The sequence below is a fragment of the Apium graveolens genome, chromosome 4 (genome assembly GCF_009905375.1).
Source record: "Apium graveolens cultivar Ventura chromosome 4, ASM990537v1, whole genome shotgun sequence".
Classification (NCBI taxonomy): Eukaryota; Viridiplantae; Streptophyta; class Magnoliopsida; order Apiales; family Apiaceae; genus Apium; species Apium graveolens.
Genome location: NC_133650.1, coordinates 127,633,629 through 127,642,177, shown reverse-complemented (window position 1 = coordinate 127,642,177; position 8,549 = coordinate 127,633,629). Strand labels below are relative to the sequence as shown.

At 40.3% G+C, this 8,549-nt stretch overlaps 1 non-coding gene across 1 annotated transcript; it reads left to right on the top strand.

Annotated features, from left to right (window-relative positions):
• Nucleotides 1-6,098: 6,098 nt before the first annotated feature.
• Nucleotides 6,099-6,205, top strand: LOC141723196 (small nucleolar RNA R71). The gene has a single exon (XR_012576183.1). It is a non-coding gene; the product is annotated as a small nucleolar RNA R71 (small nucleolar RNA).
• The last annotated feature ends 2,344 nt before the right edge of the window (nt 6,206-8,549 follow it).

The window sequence follows — 8,549 nt, the reverse complement described above, 5'->3', positions numbered from 1 at the left end:
TGGTCAACGAATATCCAAGTCCCTTCAAATCAGGCTTGCCTCCATCCCACTATTGCATCATCAACAGAGTGGTGCTGTCAATCGGAGCACTCGGAAGCTGGAGCTGCTCGTGTACTGACCAATGAACACCAACTGCCACACACAACTTCGTAACAATGGACGCATAGGGTATAGAACCCGTAGTACTCCCTCGCAAAAATCTCAGAATCACTTGGTGAATCACCATACCAAAGTCCACATAGTCCCCCTGCAGAATACCCCACAACAAGCGTGCACGTTCCCCAGTAATCTCATGCATATGAGAAGATGGCATGATGTTAGAACAAATAAAAGAATTCCATGCACGTGCAAACTTGTTCATGCACGAAGCAGGGAATGTGGAATAATCAGTCGTGCCCCTCTTGAACTTCCAGTGAGTCTCAGGCACACAAAGAGTAGCAACTATCAAATCCAAATCAAACTCCTCTAGAGTCTTCTCATTCTAAATATCTTGACCGGGCTTCCTCGCGGGCTGGTCAATCACCCTCCTTATTGCCTCAGCACTGTACTCCACCGTCATCCCCCGAACTACAGTGAAACCATTCTTATCCGCCTTTGTATTAGCATAAAACTCATGAACCACACTCATGGGCACATCAGCGGGTGCCTCATAAAAAACAACCTAACCCATCTCCAAGATCATCTCCAACAACTTACCATCTTTCCCTGATGGAAGAAAACCACACTCCTTGGCTATAGTCTTCGAGAGAAGCCTCGTATACTCCGATTCAGCCATGGTAGTTGAAAACCTTGGCCTCATACCACCTACACTCGAAGAATCAGGGGTGTTACAGCTTACTTGAGTTTGCTGTCTTTTGGGTGCCATTGGGATTGTATAAGAGAGAATAAAAGATAAGTGTTTGAGAGAGAATTGTGTTTGAGAATTTGAGAAGGGATGGAGAAGTTTGTGTATAAGTGTATGTATATATAGGAGGTTGGAAGAGAATTAGATATGGAATAGAAGTGGGAATTGATTATGGGAATAATGGGAATTTTCGGTTTAATTTGGAGAGGGGGATTTGGGATGTGGAAGAGTAAAAATTGGGTAGAATTTGATTTTGTACTGAAGTCCCCAATTTTATCTTCTTTTTCTGCCTTTTTTCTGCCCTCAGTACGAACACGCCGTACTTCTGTCTTTTAAGCGCGGGCGCGCTATGTCTCTGGAGAATTGGCGCGTCCGCCCCGCTTTCTCAGCGCGGGCGCGCCGGGCCCACTGTACTTGGCCTCGAATTTTTTGATTTTTTTTGATTTTTTATGTTTTTCTCCTTTCTTCTTCCTCTATCTACTAATGTACAACAAACTTGGTTTGCATCCCAAGAATCGCTTGCTTTACGTCATTAGCTTGACATAGAAATGCGAGATGATATGGACAATAAAACGGCACTAACCACCTCACGGTTTGCCATGTCACCATAGTAATGCTTCAACCTCTTATCATTCTCAAAAATCTCCACCGCTCCATGTGGAAACACAGTTTTGACAACAAACATCCCTGACCACCTTGACTTCAACTTCCCAGGAAAAAGACGGAGACGAGAGTTAAACAAAAGAACTTGTTGCCCCGACACAAATGATTTGAGCACTAGACCCCTATCGTGCCACCTCTTGACTTTCTCCTTATATATTTTATTATTTTCATAAGCTTGAAGTTGAAACTCATCGAGTTCATTCAATTGAAGCATCCTCTTCTTTCCAGCTACATCCAAATCAAGATTCAACTTCTTCAAAACCCAATCCGCTTTATGCTCGAGCTCCACCGGAAAATGACACCCCTTACCATAAACCAACTAAAACGGCGACATTCCCAATGGAGTCTTGTATGCTTTTCTATACACCCAAACTGCTTCATCAAGCTTCAAAGACAAATCTTTTCTCGATGGACACACAACTTTCTCTAAACTGTGCTTGATCTCTCTGTTAGATACCTCATCTTGACCATTCGTTTGAGGATAATAAGCCGTAGTGATTCACATTATACCTTTACATCATAGCAGTGAACTTGTGACTGCAAAAATGCGACCTCTCATCACTGATTATGACTCTCGGAGTTCCAAATCCTGTGAATATATGCGTATGAAGAAAATTAAGCACTACCTTCGCATCATTTGTTGGCAACACCTTGACTTCCACCCATTTTAACACATAATAGACCGCCAACAAGATGTACTGATTGTTACAAGATGAGACAAATGGCCCCATGAAGTCTATTCCCCATACATCGAAGACTTCAACCTCAAAAAACACATTAAGAGGCATCTCATCCCTCTTGGACATATTACCCACACGTTGACATCGATCACATTTCAAAACGAACTGATGAGCATCTTTAAACAAAGTTGGCCAAAAGAAACCTGCTTGAAGAATACGAGCTACTGTCTTTTCTCCACCATAGTGTCCTCAATAAGCCGTTGAGTGGAAATCTCGCAAGATCCCCCCGTTTCACTGTAAGGAATACATCTCCTGATGATTTGCTCAACGCCTTGTCGAAAAAGAAATGGCTCATCCCACATATACCACTTCACTTCATGTAGAAACTTCTTCCTTTGAGCGTATGATAAGTCGGGAGGCATGATATTACTCACAAGGTAGTTCACAATGTTTGCAAACCACGGTTCTTCCTCTTGCACTCCAAACAACTGCTCATCGGGAAAAGACTCAATTATTAATGTCTTATCCAGTGAAGTTGCACTTGGGTCATCTAAATGAGAGAGATGATCAATGACTTGATTCTTAGTACCTTTCATGTCCTTGATCTCTAACTCAAATTCTTGAAGCAAAAGAACCCATCTGATCAATCTAGGCTTCAAGTCCTTCTTTGAGGTGAGATATCGAATTGCAGCATGATCAGTGAAAACTGCCACCTTCGTCCTAAGCAGCTAAGATCGAAATTTCTCAAAACTATAGACAATAGCTAAAAGTTATTTCTCCGTAGTAGTATAATTCAGTTGAGCACTATTTAGGGTCTTACTAGCATAGTAGACCACATGAAATATGTTGTTCTTTCTCTGCCCAAGAACCGCTCCAACTGCATAGTCACTTGCACCGCACATCATCTCAAAAGGTTCACTCCAATCAGGTGCAGTTATGACAAGTGCCGTGATTAAACTCATCTTTAAAACTCAAAAGAAGCCAAGCACTTGTCATCAAACTTGAACGGGACATCCTTCTCTAGAAGATTGCACAAAGGTTTAGAAATTTTTGAGAAGTCCTTGATGAACCGCCTGTAGAAGCCCGTATGACCAAGAAAACTGTGAACTCCCTTAACATAAATTAGTGGGGGAAGATTTTCGATGACCCCCACTTTGGCTTTGTCCACCTCAAGATCCTTACTAGAAATCTTGTGCCCAAGAATAATGCCCTGTCGCACCATGAAATGACATTTCTCCCAATTGAGAACCAGATTGGTCTCAATACACCTCTTGAGAATGTCACCTAGATTCTCCAAGCACTCATCAAATGAATCGACGAACACAGAGAAATTGTCCATGAACACCTCCACATTCTGACCAATCATATCAGAGAAGATAGCCATCATGCATCTCTGAAATATGGCCGGTGCTCCATATAAACCAAAAGAAACCCTTCTAAAGGTGAAAGTACCAAATGGACAAGTGAAAGTAGTCTTTTCCTGATATTCTGGAGCAATGCAAATTTGATTATAGCCAGAATAGCCATCTAGAAGACAGTAGTACTCATGCCCAACCAATATGTCAAGCATCTGATCAATAAACAGCAAAGGGAAGTGATCTTTTCTCGTGGCCTTGTTCAGCTTCATGTAATGTATGCAAACTCTCCACCCCGTGACTGTTTGAGTAGGAATGAGCTCATTCTTCTCATTAGTAATGACCGTGATACCTCCTTTCTTTGGTACATACTGAACTGGACTCATCCAAGAACTGTCCAAAATGGGATAGATGATCCCTGCATCCAACCACTTAATAATTTCCTTCTTCACGACTTCCTTCATGATAGAATTTAGCCTTCGTTGTTGCTCAACAGTAGGCTTGCTACCTTCCACTAGCAGCATTTTATGCATACAATAAGAAGGGATAATTCCCTTGATATCTGCTATCGTTTATCTAATTGCTGATTTGAACTCTCTCAGAATTCTCAAGAGTTTTTCCTCATCACTACCTGAAAGGTCAGATGCCATAATAACAGGCAAAGTAGATGCATCACCTAAAAATGCATACCTCAAATGTTCATGTAAAGGTTTAAGCTCAAGAGTAGGAGCTTCCTCAATAGATGGCTTGAGGCGCTTAGGAGCTCTGTTCAGCTCCTCCATTCCAAGAGATTCAAAAGGCATATCCATCTTCCTCTTTCAGAGAGAAGCATTCAGAAATTGTAACTACTCATCACCTTCATCATCTTCGCTATCAGAATTCCCCAACAAGGCCTTTTCTAAGGCATCATACCTTAGCAATTGATCAAGTTCTGAGGTAACTACAGAATCAACCAACTTCACCTTTAAGCACTCCTCATTTTCCGTAGGGAACTTTATCGTATTGAACACATTAAAAGTGACATCCTGATCCAACACTCACATGGTGAGCTCACCAATCTGCACATCAATCAAGGTTTGACCGGTCACCAAGAAAGGTCTTCCCGAGATTATGGGAATCTTCTTATCCTCCTCGAAATCAAGAATTACAAAATCAGCAGGAAAGATAAGTTTATCCACCTTGACCAAAATATCCTCAACCACGCCTCGTGGATAAGTAATAGAACGATCGGCCAACTGTAAAGTCATATAAGTGGGCTTTGGATCTGGCAAGTCCAACTTCTTGAAGATTGACAAAGGCATCAAATTGATGCTAGCTCCCAGGTCACATAAACATTTGTTAAATGACACCTTTCCAATGGTGCATGGAATAGTGAAGCTTCTAGGATCTTTAAGCTTCGGAGTCAATTTCTGTTGCAGCACAACACTGCATTCCTTCGTGAGAGCAACGGTCTCTAAGTCATCACGCTTCAACTTTCGAGAGAGAATACCTTTCATAAACTTCGCATAACTCGGCATTTGTTCAAGAGCTTCAGCGAAAGGTATGTTGATGTGAAGTTTCTTGAACACCTCCAGAAACTTCTCAAACTACTTATCCAGCTTTTTCTTCTGCATCCTCTTAGGAAAAGGAGGTGGTGGATAGATCTGTCTCTCCCATGTATTACCCTCAGGAGGAGTATGCTCAACAGTAATCTTCCTTGGTTCCACTTCTGCTTCCTTCTGCACTTCTACTTTTTCAGCCTCAACTTCAGATTCTAGAGTATTAGCTTTTTCAGGATTTGCAACCTTACCATACTTCAATGTGATTGCCTTAATATGCTCCTTAGCTTCCTTCTTGCCTGGCACTTCAGTATCGCTTGGAAGCGTGCCAGGTTGATGATTCAGTAATGCATTAGCAATTTTCCCAATCTGATTCTCCAAGGTCTTGATAGAAACAACTTGGCTCTTGCACATGAGCTTCAACTCCTCCAATTCAGATTTTTCATTAGTTTGCGGTAACTGCTGAAGTTGAAGTTGTTGCCTAGGGGCATATTGCGGTTGTTGAAAACCAGGAAGGTTAGACTGCTTTGCTGTGTATGGATGATAAGGCTGTTGCACTGCATTCTGGTTGTTGCTCCAGCTGAAGTTAGGATGATTTCCGTTATTGGGATGATAAGTGGCTGGAGCTTGCTGCTGTGGTCTTTGAAAGTTGCTCAGAAATTGAGCTGATTTGCTAGAAATAGCACACTGCTCAGTTTCATGTGCCCCTGCACAAAGTTCATAAACACTAGTGATTTGATTTACTCCATAATTAGCCAAAAAGTCCACTTTCATCGTCAAAGCTTGAAGTTGAGCAGCTATAGCAGTAGCTGTATTTACTTCCAGAATTCCTGCTACCTTTCCTTGCAATATTCTTTGCGTAGGATTATGGTATTTATTAGCTTCCATGAGCTCAATCAACTCATAAGCTTCATTATAGCTTTTGGCCCATAAGGCTCCATCAGATGCTACATCGAGCATATGTCTAGACTGTGCGCCCAAACCATTATAGAAACAGTTTATAATTATCCAATCAGGCATGTCATGGTGTGGGCACTTCCTTAGCATCTCCCTATAACGATCCCAAGCCTCACTCAGAGATTCTTCAGTTTATTGTGCAAACTAAGTAAGAGCATTCCTGATTGCAGCAGTCTTTGCCATAGGGAAGAATTTATTGAGAAACTTTTGAGCAAGGTCCTCCCATTTGGTGATAGACCCTGGTGGTAGAGAATGTAACCAACACTTTGCTTTATCCCTCAAAGAGAATGGGAAAGTCTCAGCTTGATAGCATCTTCAGTCACCCCATTGAACTTGAAAGTATCATAGATCTCGATGAAATCCCATATGCATGTTGGGGTCTTCTGTAGGAGAACCCCCAAACTGAACTGAGTTCTGTATCATCTGAATCGTGCTCAACTTGATCTCAAAAGTGTTATCCAAGATGGCTGGTCTGATGATGCTTGACTGAATATCATTGATCTTAGGCTGAGAATAGTCCATCAAAGCCTTAGGAATTTCTGCTTGATCTCCCATCACTACTAAAGCTGGTTCCTCGACTTTTTCTTCTTCTTCTTCTTCTTCTTCTTCTTCTACTTTCTCTTCATCCTCAAAAATTTCCCTCCGAATCACTATAGCTTCCCCCCCAGCTTGATCCAGAGTTCTCTTACGAGCCCGCGAACGCGTATGCATACACGCTCGCTAGAGTACCTGAAATACGAAAGGAAAAGAGTAGGTAAGTAACAATGTCCGAGTCAATGAACTTTAACGATCACTGATGACAAACACATAAACTAAAAGTTAACACCGAGTCCCCGGCAGCGGTGCCAAAAACTTGTTAGTCGCTAAGCACGCGCTAATAATTCACGCAAGTATACGTGATCGCAAGCAATATAGAATTATTTCTAGTTCGTTCCCCAGAGACTAGTTAAATTAACTTTGTGATTTATGCACTTATGCAACAATGATATGGCTATTATTCAATGCTAAAATGAATAACAATTTTTGTTTTGATTATATTACGATTAACTATTGAGAGTTATACTAGAGAACATTAACTAAGAGATTAAAGATAGTTGAATAATATATGACACAAACATGAGATTCTAACTTCATTATATACTTTATTCAATAGCCTTTTCATTCTTAACCTTAGCATGTAATGGTGATGACACTAATCAGATAAAACGAAACTGATAAACGCCAACTTTCGTCGTACGAGTACCATACTACCAGACATCCACAAAAGAGATAGAAGCTGAATAAATACCAATTATATTAAGACCCTATATGTCTATAGAATTTGACAACATAATGGTTTAATGCACAAGTTATCTATTGGGATTACATAGGGCAAGTAAGATGGTTAAAATTACCTACGAATCATGCATAACAATAACACATAAACCTATGCTAGCATGGCAAGTTCTAAACCCTTAAATTCACTTTCGCTTCATTAAAACTATCTTATAAGTTCGCGACGCTCATAAGACGAATAAGCACAACCAATACTAGGTTATCATACAATCACCACACACTAAGGCATCAAAACAAATTAACTAAAGAAATCCATAAATAAATCCGCTAGAACCCCACGATAACGATTAGCCCATAATCGGACTCATCATCAATGTGGGTTCCGATGAAAGCATGGTAAAATAAACATAGTCTTTATAAAAAAATAATAAACAAAGTACGTAATTTAGAGTATTAGGTTCAACAAAACAAGAAACGAGCATCCAAGATTATAACTTAGAATAAAGATTCACAAGAATAAATTAGATCTTCTTCACCTTCGTTGAATTATGCTATAGGTCTTCTTGTCGTCTTCTCCTTAAGCTCCGTTATAAAAAACGTCTTTTTATTGTCTTTAAAAAGCACCCCAATTAATCCAGAAGCCCAGAAAACAGTCTTCTAATTGAAGCAGGAAACTGGATTCTCGACCTGGCGTGGGCACGCGCTTCACCAGCGTGGGCGTGCTGACATTATGTTTTTCTGGCACGGACGCGCGCTAGCACAGTGCGGGCACGCCGGTCTTCTGGAAAAACTGGAATTGCTTTCTTTTCTTGCTGTAACGAGTTGGTCTTCATGAGCCTTTATTCCTTGGACACCATCCTAACACCATATTAGCATCAAATCAATGGTAATTCACCTGAATTCTAGATTAATGCCTGAAATGCAAAAACACTAGAAAACACATTAAAACACCAATAACTTGTGTACAAATACACCAATTCAAAACTTAATAGAGTGTTATAAAGTGTCATAAATGCCACTCAACAGTTGCTGTCCAATTTTTCTAAAAAATTATTTTTACTACGAGAAGCGTACTATATTGTATTAAATTTTTTATTACTATCGTAAGTATCGATTATATGAATATCCATATAAATATTATTATATGAGTGGGGTTTATTGGATTGGGTTAATTAGATTATGAGGATATCAAGAATATTAGAATGACTAATTAGGGTATTCTGTTACTATAGATCCC